Raw genomic sequence first — 24,897 nt, forward strand, 5'->3', positions numbered from 1 at the left:
TCTATTTCCCCATTCTCCCATACTTCTCAGGTGAAACATTTTCTAATGAATATTTCCCCAGAGAATGTTAGTGTTTCTGACAACCTCAGGTGGCAGTAGTATTACCATCCAGATCTACTAATTGAGAAAGTTTGTCACTTCTAACATTCAGTTAAGCATGGCAATACAGTCCCAATAATGCTTGCATCGTTGCATTGGTGATCAAAAAATAATGGGACCCATTACTTTGTATTTAAATTTTGTCCACTTTGGCAATGGCAACAAATCTTCTATTAATTAGGTGTCTCTAAAGCTGTGAACTAAATGTTTGTGTAACCCCCTTTCCCTGCATACATGGAAGCAGCAACAACATGCTATGCTGCTGTTTGGAGAGGGGAGCAGTTATGGCCATTTGGAATAAGATGAGGTCAGAAGGCTGTGTCTCCTTATGATAGGATTGGTGCCCTTAGATGTAGAGACATCTTTCTTCCATTGGGACTCACAAAAATCTCTTTGTGTAAGTATAGAGAATGAAGGTAGCCATTTATAAGTTATAAAAGAACCATCACTAAAACCGAATTGCTTGGTACCTTGATATTAGGCTTTCCAGTTATCTGTACTTGGAGACATGAGCTACCATTATATAAGCTATTTCATCTATTATAGTTTATTATGGTAGCCAAGCAGAACAATATATTTTTCTTTGATACTAGTGTATCCCTTTAGAATTACATGCTCCTGCAATCAGATAATTCTCTATAAGTTGATAATTATGATGGAAGTTTTGTTTAAATTACAGTGTAGTTTTTTCCCTAATTAAACCCATACAGATAACATCAGAAATGAATATGTTATAGTTAAGCAATATGGAAGGAAATAAAATTAATTGAGTTGAGCTCTGGTAGCTGTTTTACAATCAGACATGGAGGTAAGAAGTTACTGCTCTGACTTCTGGGAGCACTGAGGAAAATATAAGGAAGAATTTGTGTTAGATAATAAAGAAGCTAAGGGATAATATTTTGGTCTATGTATTTCCTAAAGGTTTTGTTGTATATATGTATCACCTCCCAAAGAAAATCTTTTTTTTTATTAATTTATTCTTGTTACATCTCAATGTTTATCCCATCCCTTGTATCCTCCCATTCCCCCCCCCCATTTTCCCATTATTCCCCTCCCCTATGACTGTTCCTGAGTGGGATTACCTCCCCCTGTATATGCTCATAGGGTATCAAGTCTCTTCTTGGTAACCTGCTGTCCTTCCTCTGAGTGCCACCAGGTCTCCCCCTCCAGGGGACATGGTCAAATATGGGGCACCAGAGTACGTGAGAAAGTCATATCCCACTCTCCACTCAACTGTGGAGAATATTCTGACCATTGGCTAGATCTGGGAAGGGGTTTAAAGTTTACCGCCTGTATTGTCCTTGGCTGGTGCCTTAGTTTGAGCGGGACCCCTGGGCCCAAATCTGCCTATCATATTGTTCTACTTGTAGATTTCTAGGACCTTCTGTATCCTTTTATTTTGCTGTTCTCCCATGCGTCTCTCATTTAGAGTTCCAATAGGATGCCCTCCCCTCTGTCCCAGTTTCCTGGTAAGTGAAGGCTTTCGTGGAACATGCCCCTTGGGCTAGTATGCAGATATAAGTGAGTATATACCATTTGATTCTTTCTGCTTCTGGGTTAACTCACTCATTATGATCATTTCTAGCTCAATCCATTTATCCACAAATTTCGGGAATTCCTTGTTTTTAATAGCTGAGTAGTATTCCATAGTGTATATGTACCACAGTTTCTTTATCCACTCTTCTACTGAGGGACACTTAGGCTGTTTCCATGTTCTGGCTATTATGAATAAGGCTGCTATGAACATGGTTGAGCAAATTTTCTTGTTGTGTGCTGGAGCATCTTCTGGGTATATTCCAAGGAGTGGAATAGCTGGGTCTTGAGGAAGCCCATTGCTTTTTCATACAAATTATCGTTCTGTGGCAATAATAACCTGGGAGTTGCTATATGTCTAAGTTGCTATCCACATGCCTCAGCTGCTGAATCCTAGATAACAGGTGTATTCCAAGATATCTGTGGACAGCATCTTTTAATATACCTTAACCTGCCACACATGCAAAATAAAATGTTCTATCATGGCTGATACATCAACACTAGCTGTATATCTGAGACATCAGGAAGTTCTGAGAAAAACTTGACAAATAAAGGATGATCAAGGGCTTATTCAAAGTATTTGAATAAGTATTTAAATGACAGAATTGCCTTCTCTTTCAATATTTCTGATACTTTACATTATTTTTAGGAATTATCTCTTTCTCCTCCCATGTACCCATTTATTATTATTTAGTAGAAAATAAATTTGGGGCATGATGACATTTCTGTCTACCATATAGCAGTGTCCCTTAAGAGACATTTGAATCATATAATATTGTGCAGTGAGACATCTCAAAACTTACAAGGATGTGTGTTCACATAAGATGTTACTGTTACTGAACAAAATTACAATTGATTCATTCAGATTCTTCAGCTTTTATTTATTTCCATGGATATGTTCTACTTACTTTGAAAAATCACTGAAAAAGCGTATTTCTAGTTTTTTGGTTATGTAAGTTATCAGGTCAAATTTCAAAATTTCACCTTCTAATTATAAAAGTATTATTATGTAGTTGTGGAGAACAGTAGTATGAGTGTTTTTCCCTCTTCCAGAAGTAAAAAGTTCAACCTCCCATGGGAAGGTTCCATGAAAATATCTTCCTTCCATACTCTTCTGCAGTACATATTCTTTTACCACCATGGGCCAATGGGAGTTTATGAAGCTAGAAAACTATATTAGAAAATAAGAAAGAAAGCAGTATCCTTATTTCTTTCTTCTTCTACCTTAAATTTGAGGGAACTTAGATGAAGACAGTGATTGAATTGAGACTCAGAACTAATTGCTTTCCAGAGAGTTCATACTGAAGTATCATTTCATGAACAAAAGCTGTATACACTGGAAATGTCAATATATTCAAATGAGATTAGAAAAAGTATTTTAATTAAGTCACTATTCCTACATATGTAAGAGCTCAAAATATTTCCATGGTAACAAGCTTAAAGGTTGAATTCTAAAAAAAAAATCTAATCATAGAACTTACACATATTGCATCCTAATATGAATATGTAAGTGTCAGGTGTGATGGCACATGCCTGTAATTCACACACACAAGAGGAAGAGACAAGAGAATCAGGTGATCAAAACCCAGCCTGAAGTATACAGTGACTTTAAGGTCAGCCTGTTTCACTTAGCTACACCATATATATAAAAAAGAAAAAAGAAAAAACTTTAAAAGGAGTGATGAAGCTCAGTGGTAGGGTGCTAGATAGGCATGCATATGGTCCTCTGTTTAAACTAAACTAAATGTCAGTGTTGAAAATAAAAAAGACATCAATGATTTTCTCAGAAATGCTCATGTTGTCTTCTCTTTAACGAAACTGATGAATCTTGTCCCTAGCTAATTTGTGGCAGTTGAATACTCACAACTCACTTGTTTCCTCTTTGAAATTATTTTTGATATACAAAAATCACATTTCCGGAAAATTTTTACCCTTCTTGGGTATGAAATAATGTAAAAAAAACATACATGTATAAAAGACCTGCCTTTTGCTCCAGGAGGATAATTTTACAGTAAAGAGCTTAAGGTATTGCCAGTCCTAGAATTAACAAGACTCCTGCTTTTTACTCAGCTCCCAACATTTTTGTCCTGATTTCCGATCATCCTTGTAGATTTTTTCTGGAAGATCATTTGCAATATAATTACATGCTTGCCAAATACGGTCTTGGGCTACATAGTATGAGGATGACCTGACACATTATAGACTCATGTATTGTTAAGTACGTTCACAGTCCTTTTGAAGATATGCATAATTTAGTAGCTAAATGGAATGCAGTAACAGGAAATTTACAAGGATGGTCCTGATAATATTGCATGAAAATGTGATACTGGACATGGATATGGAACTTTAATGACTCGAATACACAAAAAATGGAAAACAAATACAAATATTGACATGAAGGCAGAAGTAAAGTCACACAAGTAAGATTTTGCATACTTTTACAAGAACTACTAATGAATTTGTATTACATATCAAATTTAAGACAAAAAATAAGATATGAAAGGAAAGAGGTAAATAAAGGAAGGTTCTGGAATTTAAGAGATGTAAAAACAATGTTTAAATTACTTGTAAGAGCAATGGTATACCTTGAAGTACTTCAATCAGAGTGTGATTTTATAGTTTAATAGTTTTCTCCTTAATGTACTGTGTGCAATTTTGGTCAGAGTATAAATTAGAAGAATGTTTTAAAAATGGAAGTAATATGTTAAAGATAGACAGAGCAGAGAAGTAATGTTTTTCAAAGACTTCGGAGGTACAAGTGGGCAGGTGATTGACTATAAATAAACAGCAAGAGAGAGGAATAAGTTCATATTACTTTCTAACTTAATGTTTCTGCTATTGTTATAGATTTTTAAATAATTTTCACAGTCATATAGGAAGTCCACATTTATCAATTGGCAATGACTTTGAAATGGTTTTTTATTATTTTCCCCATTAAAAGGCTTTATGCTATGAAAATGCAGAGAATTTTAAAAGTCTCAAGATACAGAGTTAAAGTGTTTGTTTGTATTTCCCTCTTTTCCAAATGGTACTATGCAGAAGTGAATGTCTGGCATAGAGGCATCAGTTAACTTTACCCTGTAAATGTGAAGAAACCCAAAGCTAAAGACATGTTTGTAAGCAAGAAGTATAAATGATGTGCATTTTCTATCACAGTCACTGAACAAAGATTGAGGCTAGATTTTAAATAGGCAACGACAGATTTACTTTCAAAATATAAATGTCATAATTGAAATCTGGCATAATTACTGTTGGTGTTATTTTAAGGGGAAAGCAGAAATGACCTCAAACTATCTGTATGGAGAATATCAGAGCTCAACAAAAGCTATGTTTTTGCATTCTACTTGCACACACAAAGCGCATTGTCCCTGACTTTACTTTCTGGATCACATTTAGCAGGGGGTGGAATGCTTCCAGATTCTTGCCTGTAAAAATATATACAGTGTAACAACTTTGGAACAGTGCTTTCAAATATTTTGGAGAGATATGTGTGGGCGTTAAGAATTGATGTTTCTCAGGAGGCTCTGTCAATTATCAGAAATCCAGTTCTAGAAATGGTTTGTCTGATAAAGCCTAAAAATTATCTATCAGCCTCTCAAAGTAGGTCAACTCTAGGTGGGTGCAGACTTTGCTTAGCTGTAATCACATTCCTTCTAAGATAGGGTTCCCTGTTGATGAGCAAAGTTGGCTCCAAGGTAAACAAATAGAGAGTAACATTGTTTAGCCTTCTTTATCTCTGATTTCAAGCAAGTATTCCTAATTTGAACACAACAATATTTATTTGCATATTGTATATACTGTCAGGATTTCCTTCAAAGAAGAATTTCATTGCTGTTAACAAGACAGAAAGAAAACTATAGGAGACTTATAAGTTGGGACAGACATCCTCAATAATAAGCAAATAATACACAATAATAAGGTTGATTTAAAAACTCTCTATATCATCTAATAACCAAACTAAAAGCCATCACTGAGAATGAAAACATGGGAATTCAGCAAACCATGTTTCAAAAAAGTCTTAAGGGTTTCCAGTCTCTTAGATTCCTTAGCCATTTATTGTGTGATCACTATAAATATGAAACCATTCTTGAGAGTTTGAGATTCAGAGAAACTGGACATAGTCTTTTAAAACTCAGTAAGAATGCCATGCATTGTATTTTGATCATATTGAGCCACCTCCCCATATCCTATATTTATTCACCATTCTGTAAAAAATAACTTTGCTTCCTCAAAATAAAATTCATTGGGTCCCCTTAGTACAGTTTATATACTGTCATGCATCTGGCTATCAATTGGAGCATATTAGTCATGTCAGGAGGCATTTTCTTTAAAAATGCTAATTCTCCCTCTCCAGGAAGCTATCAATTACCAAGAGCTCATCATTTGGTGATAAAATTTTATGACTATCTCCCCAATTCATGCTGGGATTTTGTCTCTTTTAACACTTTGTAGGCTTGGACATCCAAACTGAGGGGAACTCAAAGGGCATTGGTGTAATAATCTGGTATTGGCCTTCCCTGCACTGCATATAATTAATAAAATCCCATTCTCTCTCTCTCTCTCTCTCTCTCTCTCTCTCTCTCTCTCTCTCTCTCTCTCTTTCTCTTTCTCTCTCTCTCGTGTGTGTGTGTGTGTGTGTGTGTGTGTATGTCTGTGACTAATTGGGATTAAACACTCATCAATATCTATGTGCATTGTTAATATGAACTCTTCCACTGACATATATATCCTTAGCTCTTAAATATCTTTTTGATAATCTGATAACCTGATACAATTGTATATCTTTAAATTTTTGGTTTTTGCATAAAAGTTCAGATTAGCAATTGTATTTCTAAAAATAAAGATGGAAAAAATAAATAACTAGATAAAAAGGAGTATCAGTAATGTCGACCCTTGGTTCTCTAGCAATTTCTCCTTCTACTCTTCTAATATTAAAGTGATTTGTGCTTCCAAGTCGTAAGACTTACATACCCTCTCTATAACTTTAAACACACACACACACGCACACGCACACGCACATGCACAAGCACATGCACACACTACCACCACCACCACCACCACCACATATGATTCTAACTTGACTTTTCATAATTACCAGGTAAATGCCAATTAGCTCCTTAGTACCTCTAGTACTAAAATAATTGTCCTCTCTAGCCAGGCATCTTCTTCAGAGGAAGTGAAAGGAAATACAAAGCTCTAGATGTAGTACTTTAATATCTCTTTGCTCCAGATGAATTGATTTTAGTCTCAGTTTTTTCATGTGTCACTTCCTTTGGGCTTTGGAATCTATCTGATCAATATCTTCTATAAAGACTCAAAGGGAAATAATCATGAATACCTTTCAGACTTAAATAAGTTAATGGAAAATTTATGGATAACTTATCTGTTCATCATGTTATATCATTCACTACTCTATCCCCACTGTAGTTCAATGAATAATATAGATGATAGTGGTATTGTGATGAAAATTATTTAAACTGAAAAAAGCCATCTGAATTAAAGAACATAGCAGAAAGATCATTCACCATGATCAAGTAAGTTTCATGGCAGATATTCAAGGATGATAGTTCAATATATGAAAATTAATATACAATATAAACAAACTTGGAGAAAAAAGCCCCACATGATAATCTCATTAGATGTAGAAAAGGCCTTTGACAAACTCCATCACCCTTTCATGATAAAAGTCCTAGAGATATTAGAGATACAAGGAGATATTTAAACATAATAAAGGTAATTTACAAAAAGCCATATAGTCAACATCATATTAAATGGAGAGAAAATCAAAGCAATTCCACTAAAATCAGAGACAAGACAAGTTGTCTCCTCTCTCTATACCTATTCAATATAGTTAATACTTGAAGTCTTAGCTAGAGCAATAAGGCAAGTGAAGGAAGTCAGGGGGATAAAATTATAAAGGAGGAAGTAAAAATGTTATTATTTACAGATGATGTGAAAGCATGCATAAGTGATCCTAAATTTACCCCAAGAATCTACTACAACTGATAATCACTTTCAACAAAGCAGCTGTATGCAAGATCAACTTATAAAAAGCAGAAGCCTTTCTATATTCAAATTACAAATATATGAGAAAATAAAATCATGGAAACAATGGATTTCAAAATAACCTCAAATAACATAAAGCATCTTGGAAGAAACCCTAAATAATCAAGTAAAAGGATTGTATTATAAGAACTTTAAGATATCAGAAGATGGAAAGATCTCCATTGTTCATGGATAAATATGATTAAGATAGTAAAAACAGCCATTCTAATAAAAAGCAATCTACAGAGTCACAGCACTCCCCATCAAAATTTCAACACAATTCTTTACAGATCTTGAAAATAAAATTCTGCACTTCATATGAAAAAATCTCAGTAGAGTTAAATCAATCGTGAACAATAAAAGAATGCTGGGGTCTCACCACTCCGAATTCAAGTTGTACTTCATAACTGTAATAATAAAAACTGCATGGTATTGACATAAAAACAGGCTAATTGGGAGAGCTATAGGGTTGAGTGATAGTATGCAAAGAGAGGTAGAATTGAGGGGGTTTGAGGGATGATATAGAAACCCAGTGCAATGGAAAGTTACAAGAACATTGAAAGTGATCCTAATAAGGTCTTATAAGGGGATATGGACTCCCAACTGGCCATCTCTTGTCACCAAATTAGGTTTCCAGTATCAGGAATGGTTTGCTTTCAATTGAGTTGTTGACCAAAAGGATCCCATGAAACTCCCCAAACGAAACAGGATGTTGTAAAGACAGTGGCTTGCTTGCTGCAAATTTATAGTCAGGCCCCATTGAGGAAGACTACATTCACACAACATGAAAAAGCTGTCTCCTGTGTTCTAATGTCTTTGGTGCATGAAGGTACTCTGTAGGCTACCAAAAGAGAAACCCAGCCAAAAAATCTTTGGCTGCAAAATATGCTAGGTAAATGGTGGCACAGAACTGAAAGAATAGCAAGGCAATGTATGATTTGGCCCATTCCATGAGATGAAACATATACGTCACAGTGCTTGTGTGAACAAGAAGAACCAGAAACTAAATAGCCCCAAAACCTTCAATAAAACTAAACAGTACTGATCTGAGATTGCATCTTAAATCCATCAAAATGGCCAAGATAAAAAACTCACATGAACTCTGGTGCCCCTTTTCTGACCACGTCCCCTGGATGAGGAGGCCTGGTGGCACTCAGAGGAAGGATAGCAAGTTACCAAGAAGAGACTCGATATTCTAAGAGCATATATAGGGGAAGGAGGTCTCCCTCAGTCACAGACATAGGGGAGGGGAGAAAGTGGGAAGTGGGAGGGAGGAATGGGAGGAAACAGGGGAAGGGCTAACAATCAATATGTAATATGAATAAATTAATAAAAAATAATCTAAAACAAAACAAAACAAAAAAAAAAAACTCAAGTGAGGGAGGAATGGGAGGATGCACGGGATGGGATAGCAACTGAGATGTAATATGAGTGATTTTATTTTTCAGTTAAAAAAAACTCAAGTGACAGCACATGCTGGTAAGTTTGTAAAGAAAAGTAAACACTCATACATTGCTAGTGGGATTGCAGACCTTTTTAGCCAATTAGGAAATCAGTTTCTCAGAAAACTGGAAAAAGTTCTACCTCAAGACCCAGATATAGCATTCCTGGTCATATACCCAAAAGAAGTTCCACCATATCACAAGGGCACTAGCTCAACTATGTACATAGTAGTTTTTTTCATAGTGACCAAAAACTGGAAACAATCTAGATGTCTCTCAAATGAAAAATAGATAAAGAAATGTGGTACATTTACAAATGGAATACTACTCAGCTATTGAAAACAAAGAAATGAAATTTTCAGACAAAGGGATGGAATTAGAAAATATGATCCTGAATGAGGTAAGACAAACCCAAAAGTATATGCATTGTATTTACTCACTTATAAGTGGTTATTAGCCATAAAGTAGAGGGTAACCAAGCTACAATCCACAGACCCCAAACACTAAGTGACAAGAAGGACCCAAGGTGCTTGAATCTCACTGAGAAGAGGAAATAAAATAGACATCTGAAGTAGACATAAATGGGATGTCTTCATCAATTCCCTATCCTTAGAGCTCAGGGAACCCTGGGGAAGAGGAGATGGAAAGAGTTTAAGAGTCAGAGGTGATCGAGGACACTATGAGAACAAGGCCCTCTAAATCTAATGAGCAAAGCTCATGTGAATTCACAGAGACTGAAGCAACAAGCAAAAGCCCCACATGGGTCTGCAACAATCATCTGCATATATATTATAGCTTTCCATATAGTATTTTTATTGTATTCTTTAGTGTGAACAAATTGACATCTGATCCTTGTGCCTTCTTTTCCTTCTGTTGGCTTGCTTTGTCCAACCTCAATATGATGGCTTTTGTTTTATCTTATTATATTTTATTTTGCTATGTTTGCTTTTTATCTCTTTGAAGATTTTTATTTTCTAAGGAGAGACAGAAAAGAATGGATCCTGATGTAAGAGGAGGTAGGAAGGAACTTGGAAATGTAGAGGGAGGGCAAACTGTAATCAGGATATATTGTAAGAAAATATTCTCAATGAAAGAAAAAATGAAAACATTGAAACAAAAATATTGTAGAATTTGGGGCAGTGACTCAGTGAGTAAAATTCTTACCACAACAGCATAAGACTCTGACTTTAGATCCTCAAATCACATATGAAATCCAGGCAAGTACGGTAGCTTCCTGTAATCCTAGTTCTTGGAAGGTGGAAAGCTAGACTAGTAGAAATGTGTAAGTCTGGATTCAACAAGAGATTCTGCCTCAATATAGATAATGGAGAGCAATAGAGCAATGAATGTGTACAAACATATGTATGCATACTCATCCAAACATGCATATATGTGATTAATACCGAAAAACACAGACAAAAAGAATGACACAGGGGAAGGTTCAGATAGCTTAGATGTTCTCTGTCACACCAGAGAGTGTCCAGGGATCTAGCATATGAGCAGATAATAAGTATTTCAACAACACTGGGGAAGAAATTTTGAAAAAGATGCTCTGAGATTTAAAAAAATGGCTTCAGTTGTATTCAAGATAGAGAGGGGAATTTGAAGTATTTGTAGGAAAGGAGGAAAAGAAAGAGAGAGAGACAGCGACCTTAAACTTGAAGGGTTTTCATCAAAAGAAAACAAACAAACAAAAGCCAGATAACCATATTACTTCTAAAGGTTGAAGAAAATCTTGAATACGACACCTTTTGTTAGTTGAAGAACTCCTGTGTTCACTTTCTTGTCTTTCCCTAGCACTATCACCCTTCTCTGGCTGTGTCTATACCCATTCACATGAACATTCACAGTCAGCACATACCATAAACGATTTATAGTAGCAAAGTACTGCTAACTTCATATCTAAATATATTGCACACTTATTCTCTCATACTTCTGGAGCCTAAAAGTCTGAAATCAAGATTATAGGAGTGTTGATTTCTTATTAAAAAAAAAAACTCCAAGTAAAAATCTGCCCCAGGTCTTCCGAACTTTTGGTGACTGCTAGAAAACTTGCTATTATTGGCTGGCGGACACATCAATCTTTCTAATCTCTGTCTTCTTAACTGTGCAAGAGTCTATTGGTATCTATAAGTATATTTTCTTTTCATATAAAGACACTATTGGATATGAGGAAAATCTTCTCTGTTACAATATCATCCAAACTTATCTAGTTACACCTATAAAGAACCCATTAGGGAGGTTATATTCTGAGTTTTTTGAAAGTATATGAATGTTTGGGAACACTATTTGGTATATATTTTATTCCAGTCTTGGAAGACGATAGAGTTACTTGAATATTAAAAGAGACCAGCAATGGAAACAATGCCTTAAATTCCACACAATGCTACATAATGAAGTACTCAATGTCTCAATGTGTGAACATAATTTAATCTATGAGTAAGTAAAGTGTTTCCTGACAAGAATAAGGAATTATTTGAATCCTAGACATAATATAAAAATTTCAGCATGGTGAAATACATTTGTAGTCCCAATTCTGAAGTGGTGGAGACAAGCAGATCCATACTGGGTGGTGGACCTAAGAAAAATACTTGATATTTATGTGGGACCTTGGCATGAACACACACATGTGTCTTTTTACACAAGTGAATACACACGAATATACTAATTCATACATACTATACACAATGCATATATGCCTATGTGTGCCTGTATGTATGTATGTATGTGTGTATGTGTGTGTGTGTGTGTGTGTGTGTGTGTGTGTGTGATTGGACATCTTGAACAATGCAGATACAAGTTCAAATACTAGCCACTCAATATCAAACAAGTTTCTCAAACTCTTAGTTCCTTCAGTTATACATTTAGAACTCTTTGTGGTATTGTCTCAAGTTATCTTTTCTATTTTGTAATTTAAAAATTATGCTGCCAAATGGAAGGGGTCATGCTGGCTCACAGTTCAAGATGAAGTCCCTTAGGACAGGGAGATAAGGCAGCAGAAGCCTGAAGCATTTGGTCACTTCACATTCGCAGTAAAGAAGCAGAAAATACAGAGTATCCTCTGGCATCCCTTTTTCTATTACTATTTGTACATTCCGGGATCTGGTCAGAGAAGTACACTACCTACAGTGGGAAGATCTTCCCAGTTCAGATAAATGAAGATAATCCCCACAGGTATACTGGAGGCCCATTTCCAAGGTTCTTCTAGATCCTGCAAAGTTGACAACACCAATCACAACTATTATCCTGGATTTGATAAGGAAATTACCCTGCCTTGGGGTTGTGTTTGATATTGTGCTCCTCCCTTGAGCCAAGAAGAAGTGAGGGATGACAGCCATCAGAGGCACAAAATAAGGACTAAGAGTAAGTGCTTCTTAGAATAATTGGTTAGAAAGACAGCAAGAGATTGAATTTGACCTTTGTGCTGTCTACAGTTGCACTCCCTAGAGTCAAAAGCTAGATTAGGAAGGGAGAGAGGAATGAGAGGAAACAAGTGATGGGATAACAATTGAGTCATAATCTGAATAAATTAATCAAATTATTAAAAAAGAGTTCTTCAATCACTCTGCACAAACCTCAGCAATTATTGAAGCTTACTATTTCTCCTTCTGAAACGCCCTGCCTTTGCCTTCTAAAATCACATATCTGCTTTTAACTTTCTTAATGGTTGGTCTTATTCTTTAAGATTGTTTTCTCTGAGTCATTTACCAGTAATCTGAAGGAGCTTCTCCTTTTATGTAAAATTATTTTGTTCCCTGTTCTGTGCTGTCTCAACTGGAGAGATACCTTCTTTGAACCTCTATTTTTATATTCTCAGCATTTAGAATGAAACTTCGAAGTATCTAAAACAGTGGCTATAATAAAATTGATGTTGGTTTTCTTTTTCATTCTTTCAGTGAATATGGATAAAAAAATCTACCTCATTATTTGGGCAAACACAAGCAGGTGTAGAGTGCACGGACATAAGTGGTTTATTGAGTTTGTTCTCTTTTTCCACCATCTGAATTCTAAGAATTATTCAGATTATTAAGAATGGTGGTAAGTTTTTCAACCCAACGACCCATTTTGTCACCCTAATTTTTTAAATTCATTCAATCATTTATTTGGGATTTTTATGGAATTCACACTCATGTAGCATAATGAATAATTATTTGAATTATTTTGCAATTATTAAAAATTGATACTTTGTTATCCTTGTATCTTAAATTATTTAACTCTAATTAATAAGAGTTATCTACATATCTATATGTATCATTCTACTATTGTTGGTGCATAAAAGATAATTAATAAGTGTATTTTCAATAAATGAGTGGTTACTTAAGTAAATGTTCATTTGCATTGATACAGAATTCAATATCTTATGTGGTAGCACACTCACAAATAACTGTTTTTCTAGGTATTTTATGCTTGAAAATTTGGAATAAGTAACAACATTATTTCTTTTTGTTTTTTTACTTATAATACTACAAGCAGTGTAACTTTTTGAATCAGAGCAATTTAATTATTCTGGTCAGAATATACTTCAAATCACAAAAAATCCTTCATGATATATCAAACTGTTTTGTGTTCATTAGGCATACCATTTATTCTTGTATATCTCTACAAAACTCCTCTATGAAAGCATTGTTAATCACGGATATTTTGTACCTTTGGAATACTTGTTAGACACTGGATTCAATAATAACATGATGAGTAAAAGACAAAACAAACAATGGTCAAATTTAATCCTTTCCTCAATTTATAGCTTCCTCACTGGGAAAGGCCTGTTGGATTGCAGGGTATTTGCCCTGTAAATTAGTCCTTTATAGAGAATAACAGGGCTCAAAGCACAGATTTCCTCAATTTCATTTTCACTTTAGAGCATACAGCAGAACTGAATTATATTTTTAAAGATTGCAAGCTATAAAAGGTCTTTAAATTTTATAAAACTTCCAAGCAGACCATTGTTTTCAGCAATGAACTATACAATAATCATGCATTACAGTTAGAATCATAACTCCTCATATGATATTTACTATTCACTACTTGTAGCCTGCTGCTCCCTAACAATTACTGCAACTAGTACTATTTTTTGTTTGTTTGTTTTGGAAATCATCTTTTATTAGGGATAGTCATGTACATACCTATACTCAATAAAATCATGGAGGCATTTCACAGTGTTGGAGAAACAGGATAAATGATTTATTGTATCCTGTACCTCTATAACAGCCCCCCAATTTTCCTTATCTTTTTTTCTTCAAAATGAATTAACAGAGAATGAGATATTGCTTCAAGATCTGGCTCAAAAGATAAAAAAAAAATTTAAGAGATGAAATTTATATGTCTGAATTCACATTCAAATATTTGATAAAAGGAAATTTGACTTCATGTAATAGCCTAGCTACATAGGCAAATAAAGCATAAAGTTCAGAAATGAGACTAGAAAATTTGCATTTCTAAAATGTCTTCAGGTAATGCTTGAGGTTCATGATTGACACTATATGGACCACTAACCTAAAGAATGTATGCAAAAGAGTGGTGTTATCTGCTCTGCAGTTTAGAAGGATTACTGTTGTTACAGTATCAAGGATAAATTGTAATTGGACAGTTTAGAACAAAAATATCATTAAGAATCTTTTGTCTTTTTAAATAAGAAATAAGAAAAGGAAGTTGTAGAGGTATAATACACAGGATGCTGATATGGAAGCAATTATGAGGAATGAGTACTTTAGAATAACTCATGATTCCAAACAAGATTTCAGAGATGATTATGTCATCACTAAAGAATAGGAGGAGTATAGGACCCTATCAAGTAGCAGATGATGAGTGAATCTGGCTCTTTTATTGGCATATATATATATATATATATATATATTAGCTTATATTTCTGTCTTTATTGCAAGTGTATTTTTTTCATGTTACTTTTTGAGGTGTTGAGTCTGTGCAACAGAAAAACAGGATACTGTGTATTTTGTTCACATCCTGAGATCTGCTAAGCAGTCAAGACTCTTTCTCTAGATAAAAATTCAAGGAAATATGAATAATCTTTTTAATATTTAATATGCATGTTTTCATGTTGATAATATCAGTTATTGAAAGATTTAGACACAATTTGTGTATAGTTTTTCAAGTAATTTTCTGAGAATCAAAAAAATTTTAATTGCTGTTAAGTTTATTTTTATTATAGTAGAAATGGTCTCATGAAAATATATTATTATTATTTAAATATATACTTAGCATAATATTCTTAAAATTGTATCTATATTAACATATGTACATGTATATCTATTTTGAAGGGAACATACTGATTTATGAAATTTTGTTCAGTTTATTGCAAAGTATTTGTATACTTCCTCTAAGATCTTGATTTATCCCGGATCAAAGTCCTTATTTTGTGTACTTCCTTATTTAAAAATAATTTTCTTAGATACTTGAATAGAGAAGAAGACTAGGTAAGTTAAAAAAATGTTAAAATTTTGTGTGTTTTCATTTGCTTTACCTGAGATTATCTGAAGTATATAGAGTTCATAAATAACATTATATTTGTTTAATGTATGCAAAGTGGTGCTTTGGAATGTATATGAGTTCTAAATTATTGAGTTCCAGTACAGAAGGGTACCATGAATGTTAAGATGTACTTTCTGAGCTTTTGTGACACTTTTTTCAGATATGTTTTAAACAATCGTGGCAAACCAGAATCTGTAGAGCTTGCAGGAAATCACATGGATTCAGGTTTTCTTGATATTTATTTATTTTTCACTATTTGTGGGTACAGCCTTTGGCTGGAGGGATAAGTTTGTACATATTTCAGATGGTTATTTGAAGGCATGTTTTTATTTGACAATCTATATTGGACATTTTTTCATATGATTAAATCTAAAACAAATTCTGTTTATATCGATTACTTAGGAATTAAACAATCCTCATGTGTTGGCTTAAGCAAGATTACCTTTATAATCTGTTAGTACTGGCCACATTCAAAACTGGAAGTGTCATGAGCAGTTGTATCTCATGATTATATTTGTAGTTATTATTTAATGAGAAGTTTCAATTCTCACTAATAAAAATCTTACATATATCTGGTTGGTTGATAAATAACCAGGAACAAATGACATCTCACTCGGTATATTTTTCTGTGACTACTCAAAAAATCAAGCAAACAAACAACCCATAAGTATATTTTCAAAGCTTAAAACTACCTTTAGTAGTCATAACACAACTTTTGGTCAGTTATATATAATATAAAAAGGAAGAATTGCTAAGAAGAGGAAAGACTTTACATCATGCAACATGTGCTGCCTTTGGAAGAACAACCATTGTTTAATTCATTATTTTGACAACTATTTACAGAGTTCTCACTGTAATCAAGACGCTATTTACAAAATAGACAAGTAGACAGTTGAACAATAGATATTATATATATGTTGTTCTTTTATTTTCTGTCCTCCAGATTGACCCTAGAGCCTAATGAATGCTAGGCAGTCATCCATAACTGAGCCACATTCTCAGCCCTGTTTTTTCTTGAAAGGAAGGTCTTCTATTTGTATTTAATAGCAAGGTCTATCCTGGCCTATAAAATTTCTCTTTCGGGCACTATACAATTATGAAAAATATTTACTCTGAGATTTATAAAGCCTGTGCATTCTCTTTATTTCCATTGCTGTGCTGTGAAATAGTCAATTACATATTCTTTTTTTCTATAAATTGAAAAATACTGAATAATTCAATAGCTTTGAATTTCAGAACTTCAACAAAGTGGCGAAAGTCCCTGATCTCTATTTTAATATGCTGCCAGTTATTGCAAATCCTAATAGTACAATACAGAGGCTGGATGAATATCATTCACTCAGTTGTTTTCTTGAATGGCTTCAGGGTATGAAATAAACTATACTACATCACTGTCCTCATAATGAGATCGTTCTGCTGGATAAACAAGCTCCCCGCAGGCCCTACCTGCTGATAGGACCCAGTGAACCAAATATTTAACACTTTACAGAGGCTCCTCCTTGCCATTCTTTAATACTGCATGCATCATTTTCGATAGAAAATGTGATGCAAAGAAGTAGAAAATTGAGCTACTGACTCCTGGGTCCATTACCACAACCTGGCTTAGTAACAAATCCTCAATTCAATTTCTGGGTCCTGTGAGATAATAGAAGTTTGAAACTTCCCAATAAAATCGTGGAAATATAAATTCATGTTCTATCTGACCAATTTACACACAGCATTCAGTGAAATCAGTCTGACAAAGGAAACCATTGAATCAGAGACTGAAGTTAATGCAGTGCTTGTTCATTTGCTGAAAATATTCACTGAAAAGATTGACTTACGCAGAAAATGAAAACTATTTTATTCCAGTGTTTAAAAGATGACAGTCTTGCTTTAAAGAACGTTCCACATTGAGAATAAAGGTTCATGTAATAGAACAAAAGCATAGCCAAAGAATAATATTTCAATAGTTCTCATGTTTAGAGACAATAGAAAGTAAAATTTAGATTGTATGTGTTTGTATATGCATGTTCTTACTACAACTTTCACGGTATTTTAATAACTCCAAGGTATCATAGTTTTCTTTCTTAAGAAAGAAATAGTAACAAATATGTTCTAGTCATTCAATATCTGTGTATATCACTTTCATAATAAAATATAATATTACAAATGTTTTAAAACAGAGATAATCAGAGCATTATGAAGCAACTAATCAGTCCTGCTGAGTCATTAAAAGCTTTTGAGGGAGTGTACAAGGGAAAGGCTAGTAGTTAATTCATTATTGGAAATTCTAAGATGTGGGCAAGGTGGGCTAGCTACATTATGAGTAAAGAAAGGATAAAGTCTTTTGAAAATGGTAGTGGGGGAGTTGGAAGAGGAGGAAATATGGAGTGCATCTTTGTAACCATTGAAAGCAGAGAATAGTTATTATTTATAGAGCAATATTTTATTCAGGTTTTGATTTACTCAGTATGTGTGTGTGTCTGTGTGTGTTATATCTATGTGTATGTCTCTGTGTGTGTGTCTCTGTGTGTGTGTGTGTGGTTGTGTCTACTATCTTGTCAAGTAGGTACTCTATTATAGCATAATTAACATTTGATGTTAACAAAAACCTTTTCATACCTATTATGCTCCATTTCTATACACTAATAAATATTTAAAAATCTTCAATAAAAGTATGAAATGTGAGATTATGTGAATTTTCTTTGCTTGATGATGCTAAAATCTAACACCTAATAAAAATCTCCCTGTTATAAGGGAATTTAAACTATACTAAGAATGTTTAATTATAAGAAAGTCACCAGTTGGCTAAGTTGTTGATCACTATTCCATTACTCTAAAATGACATCTATCTATCTATATGTCATATGTCTAGCATGAGATAATATGCTATATCAAGTTCAATGGTTTAACTTACAAAATTAACATTGACAATAGGATTATGGACTTAAACCATCATGCATGTATTTGCTACATCATCACTTAGACAAACCAAACATTTACAATTAGAAATAAAAGCAATATTTTAAATGCCATACTCTGCTTAACTCAAAGAGGATGATGAGCATCAAAGAACGTACTTATGGAGATGGCTTCAAATGTGGCAAACAAGTCACCGGGCAAAATGTTCTCCTTTTTACTGTAGACAGAATTCTGCCTATGAAAGAGTAAGCTTGGATTCAGGAAGAGTCGACAGTCAAACTCTGCCAAGACAGGGTTAGGAAGTCCTCAATAGTAACTGCCTCACAAATATGTCTGACAGATGTATTGGGCCAGAAGGCTGAAGATGGTGCTCTAATGTTATAGACAGTTTTGGGTGACTATTCAGGTAGCAAACTGTCTCTGTCATGTTCTCATTTGGAAAGCCACTAACATGCACTCCTTGTATACTCATGTAATTAAGTCTCTGATGGGGTTGAAGGCCACATAGTTTAGGTTTACAATGAATCTTATTTGTTTAGGGGTTAAAATGTTTTTAGGTCTAGATAGATGTTTTAAGTTGATAATGACAATATGTGATGGAGATTGACTTAAATTCAGAATTTTAGCTACACCAACATAGGAAAGATGTTTTCTTCAAGGCTGTCAAAGACAAATAGCCAAAACACTAAAAATGTAACATTTATATAATTCCTCACTGTGTCATGGTTCTTCTTGCTATAGGTAGTCTATTGTATATATGTGCAATAATATAAATGTATATGTAAAAAATAAAAAAATAATAAAAAATCTAACCAATGGACAGGACATTCTCCACAGTTGAATGGAGAGTGGGGTCTGACTTTCACACGAACTCTGGTGCCCCATATTTGACCATGTCCCCTGGATGGGTAGGCCTGATGGCACTCAGAGAAAGAATAAGCAGGCTACCAAGAAGAGACTTGATACCCTATGAGCATATACAAGGGGAGGAGATCCCCCTCATTCATAGCCATAGACATTCATAGCCATAGGGGAGGGGAGTAAGGGCAAAATGGGAGAGAAGGAGGAATGGGAGGATACCCTGGAAGGGATGACAATTGAGATGTAATATGAAAAAAATAATAAAATATATTTAAAAACTTGACAAAAAGAATAAATAAAAACAACAGTGAATACACCTGTGGAGAGAGGATGAAGTTCTGAGTGAATATGAGCACAGTCATATCAAAGGCTCTAATGCCTTCATATCCAGAAAGGGCAAAGCCTTTCTCTGGTACAAGTACAGATGTCATAAATGATTTACCGTTATCCAAACCCAGTGTTTGCAGAAACTATCAACCATAGCTTTCTCCTCCTGGTTTAGCAGCAGTTTAGTCCCCTTATGGATAATTAGCTGACCATTCGCTACATCTGAACAGAAAGTCTAGGTTCTCTGCATGCGTTGTCCTTGGCTGGTGCATCAGTTTGTGCAGTCTCCATGGGTCCAGATCTATTTTCAGAGTTGAGACCTAAATGTCCTCAGTTCATCAGTGCCTTCAGCCCTATACTTTTCTTTCAAAAGAATAATCTTATGTTTATGGGAGATTTCAATGTTCAATGTTATATGCTTAGAGTCTTTGAATTATTCTGAAAGGAAAGGTCAATTACACAAGAGTATTTGAGTGATTAACTACTAGTCAGTAACTGTTGCATGCTCTATTTCTCACCTTATCTCAATAACTAAAAGTCATGCAGCTTGGACTCACATTAAATATACTTAAAAATGATGGTAAAAAATTCTAGAAAAAAGAGAAAGTTGGTCAAAGTATAAATTGATTGTTTAAAAGACAAGTAAAATTGATATCATCCTAGTAGATCAACCATGAAACAGGAATTGACAATGTAGTTCAATGTTTATGTCAATGTTGTAATATTCACACAAGTGTACTTATGTTTTAAATTATAAATTTGTACATTTTGAATATTACATTGTCTACAATATTCATTCATTCATTCATGGCATGATATACCATCTATTCTTGAATTAAAATATAATAAAACAATATACAACAAATCTTTTTCTTTTTATCTTCTTTCCACATCATAGATTTATTTTTTATTTTGTAATTTATTATAATTTCTTCAGATTACATCCTGGCCAGGTGTTATGGTGCATGCCTTTAATTCCAGCACTTGAGAGGCAGAGGCAGGTGGATCGCTGTGAGTTCAAGGCCAGCCTGGTCTACAAAGCGAGTCCAGGACAGCCAGGGCTACACAGAGAAACTGTCTCAAACACACACACACACAAACCAAAACAGATTACATCTTGAGTATTTTCATCTCGTTTGTATCTTCCTGTTATCATCCTCCCTCCCTCTTTTGCCTATTTCCCTCTCATAGACCGCTGACAGAAGGGGACATCCTCCCTCACTATATGGCTACAGCTTTTCAGGTCTTAACCAGGTAGCCTGCTTCCTGCTCCACCAAGGAGAAAGTGATCAAGCTGGGGGGGGGCACCAGAGTTCATGCCAGAGGCAGTCTCTGCTCTCCCTACAATCTTGGAGAATGAGTTGTCTGTCTATTTGCTAGATTTGAACAAGGGGTCTAGGTTTAATGGGTTTACTGCATGCATTGTCCTCGGTTGGTGCATCAGTTTTTGCAGTCTGCCTGCTCCAGGTCCAGATCTGCCAACCTTGATGGCCTTGTTGGGCTCCTGAATCCTCTGGTTCCTTCCATCCCCCCATTCTTCCATATCTCTCTCAGAGCTCTCCTGAAGTCCAGCAACAAGTCCCAGATTCTGTTATGATCTACAGCTGAATATCCCAGAGGATATCCATATTGGGCTAAAATCCACTTATAAGTGAGTGTATACCATGTGTGCCTTTCTGAGTCTGGGTTACCTCACTTAGGATGATCATTTCTAGGCCATCCATTTGCCTGCAATTTTCAAGATTTCCTTGGTTTGAATAGCTGAGTAGTATTCCATTGTGTAAATGTACTATAGTTTATTTATTCATTCTTCAGTTAAGGGACATCTAGGTTGTTTTCAGATTCTGGCTATTATGAATAAGGCTGCTATAAACATAGTTGAGTAAATGTCCTTATTGTATGGTAAAGCAACTTTTGGGTGTATGCCCAGGAGAACTATAGCTGGGCATGTAGCTAGGACTATTCCCAATTTTCTGAGAAAGCACCACATTGATTTCCAACATGGTTGTAAAAGTTTGCACTCCCATCAACAGTGGAGGAGTGGTCCCCTTTCTCCACATCCTTAACAATATGTGCTGTCCCCTGTGTTTTTGATCATAGCCATTCTGATGGGTATATGATGGAATATCATAGTCATTTTGATTTGAATTTCCCTGATGATCAAGGACTTTGTACATTTCTTTAAGTGTTTCTTGGCCATTTCATAGTCCTCTGTTGAGAATATTACTAAAAGCAACCTACAGATTCAATGCAGTCCCTATCAAAATACCTACACTATACTTTACATACCTAAGAAGATCATTTCTCAATGTTGTATGGAAAAAAAAAACAGAATAGCTAAAACAATCCTGTACCATAAAAGCTTCTGGAGAAATCTCCATCCCTGATATCAAGCTGTACTACAAAAAGACAGCAATAAAAACGTCATGGTACTGGCTTAGATTTTTTATTTAGAGGTAAAGCTTAAAACCTTTCATTGCTTCTTTAACTGAAACAGCAAGCACAGGTCCAATACAGGTCTATATATATTATAGCTTTCAGTTTAATATTTTCATGGAACTCGAATATGAGAATGCGTGGGTCTCTAACCATTGTGCCTGCTCTTTGTGTTGTGATGCTATGCCCAAATTCAGTATGATAGTTTTGATTAATCTTAATATATTTAATTTTGCTACATTTTCTTGTTATCTATTAGAAGTCTGTTTTTTTCCTAATAAACGACAGAAACGGGTTGATCCAGATGAGAGGATAAGTGGGGAGGAACTGGGAAGAGTAGCAGGAAGAAAAACTGTAATAAGGGTATCTTGCATAAATAGTGATCTATTTTTAAAAAAATGAGAAAAAAAGAGGACACAGAATGATGGCAAGGAAGTAAGAGGTATGAAACCTAGAAGACTGGGGAACAGGAATAATATTTAATATACCATGTATCATTTATAAAACAATATAAGAATATGTTATATAATTTAAAAGTAAAGTTTTTAAAAAGTTAGGTAAAACATACTAGGAACCTAGAGAGTTAGTTTTGTGCAGTTGTTTATCACCAATATATCATTCAAACACTGAAGATGCTATCTGCATTAATTGCTCTAGTGAAAGAATTAAATCTGAAAGACAGTGAGGGAATCATAAAAATAACATTTTATATCCATTAAATCCTCTCAAGAATGTAGTATTTCAAGTTGCAAAGAAAAATTTATGATATCTTAATAAACATCATTTTATTTGTTTTACTGTATGTATTTATTGTTTATAACATTGATATATTAATTAATTACTTTGTAAATCATTAAATTTTTATCACAGCCAGGCAATTTAGCTATATACAAAATTAAGAATGGAAGGAACATTTTATAAAGCATCATGGTAAAATGCTACATAAGTAATATTTTTTGAAACAGGGTCTCATATAGCCCAAAGTGGTCTCAAATTTTCTATATACTAGAGAACAGTATTGAACTCTTAATCCTCATGCTTACAACTCTCAAATGTTGGAAATACAGTCATGTACCACTACCTTTGGCTGGATGAATAGCTTTTACTGGAATGAAATCAAAACTATCCCCAAAGATATAAAAAGGGGATAAATAATTCAAGGGCGTGGCTATGTATGTTTGCACTGTTTATTTGTGCTGAAATAATTGTATAAGAAAACAAAAGTAATCAATAGAAAACTGTAGTGTATTGTCATAAGCATAAAACTAAAACAGACATTTAAAGAGAAATGAATGAAGTCCTCATAAAATCACTGAAGTTAACTAATAAAGTTAACTTCGATAAGAGAAAGACCCATTGTCTTCTATGGTGCTTAATGCTAATTCTCAATTAGACTAGCTCTAGGATCATCTCAGAAACAACCTTTTAGGAATGTCTGTAACAAAGTTTCTACATTGGGTTAATGGAAGTGTAATGACCCACTCTAAATTCGGGTATTACACAATGATGGCATTGTCATATCTTACCATGTTTGTGTGTGTGTATGCAAGTGTTTCTTTTGACTTTTCTTTTTTATTCAGGTTTTGAATTTTTGTTTCTTTATTTGCTTTCTAAAGAAAGAAAGAATGAAAGGGTGTAGAGTTGCATGGTTGTGGAAATGAGAAGAATCTAGGAATAATTGGGGATTCATTAAAAGTCATGAATTGTAATTTTGATAGAATAAATATGAAAACTCATTCTCTAAATGTAATATCCTATAATTAGCAATGTAAAATTATTATTTTTTCAAGTAGATGCATTCAGTTCTAGTTATATCATACTAGTAACCATGCATTTTCCTTCAACAATTATTAATCATTATTTTATTGGTCTCCCTCTTCAAAACTCTTTTAAGTGGAAATAAGACAACCAAAGGGTTTGTGGCATCATATGGAGGGTAGATTTCATAAAGAGCAACACAGTTAAATAATTGCTTTATTGCTCAGTTTAATAATGGAAATTTAAAGACAGGAAACAATTGAAAGTTGTTTTATGTGCATCTGTGTGAGGGTGTCATATGCCTTGGAACTGGAGTTAGGGACAATTGTGAGCTGCCATGTTAGTACTGGGAATTGAACTCAGGTCCTTTGGAAGAGCAGGCAGTGCTCTTACCCACTGAGCCATCTCTCCAGGCCTAGATGTCTCCCAACCGAAAAGTGGATAAAGAAAGTATGGTCCATTTACACAATTCAGCTGTCAAAAACAAGAAAATTTTGAAATTTGCAGGCAAATGGATGGAAGTAGAGACAATAATTCTGAGTGAGGTAACACAGACCCAGACATTCATGGCATATACTTACTCATAAGTGGATATTAGCCACTTAATTCAGGATAACCACTTTACCATAGAGACTGATGTGCCAGCCAAGGTCTATGTTTGATGTGGCCCTAGACCCTCTGCTTAGATGTAGTAGTCTCCTGTGGGTCCCATAATATGGGGAGTAGGGACTGCTACTGACATGCATTCAGCCCTCCCAAAGTTAGTCACTTCCCCGCTGGCAGGGTGGCCTTGCCATGCCACAGAGGAAGAGGACACAGGTAGTGCAGATAACACTGGCTAGGCTGAGGTCACATGTTAGAGGAGGAGGGCTCCACTTTCTGAGGACTAAGGGATGGAGGGAGAGGGAATGAGGGAAGAAAGGTGGGATCAGAAGGTGATGAGGGAGTGGGCTACAATCAGGATGTAAAGAATTCAAAATGCAGAAAAAGCAGGTATTTTATATTG

General features: G+C 34.7%; 1 protein-coding gene across 2 annotated transcripts in view; it reads right to left on the minus strand.

Moving 5' to 3' along the window:
- The window catches only part of Il1rapl1 (interleukin 1 receptor accessory protein like 1), a 1,408,761-nt gene that overhangs the window by 725,275 nt on the left and 658,589 nt on the right, over positions 1-24,897 (minus strand). The gene's annotated exons all lie outside the window — the stretch shown is intronic.

This window comes from Acomys russatus, chromosome X, assembly GCF_903995435.1.
Source record: "Acomys russatus chromosome X, mAcoRus1.1, whole genome shotgun sequence".
NCBI classification, from domain to species: Eukaryota; Metazoa; Chordata; class Mammalia; order Rodentia; family Muridae; genus Acomys; species Acomys russatus.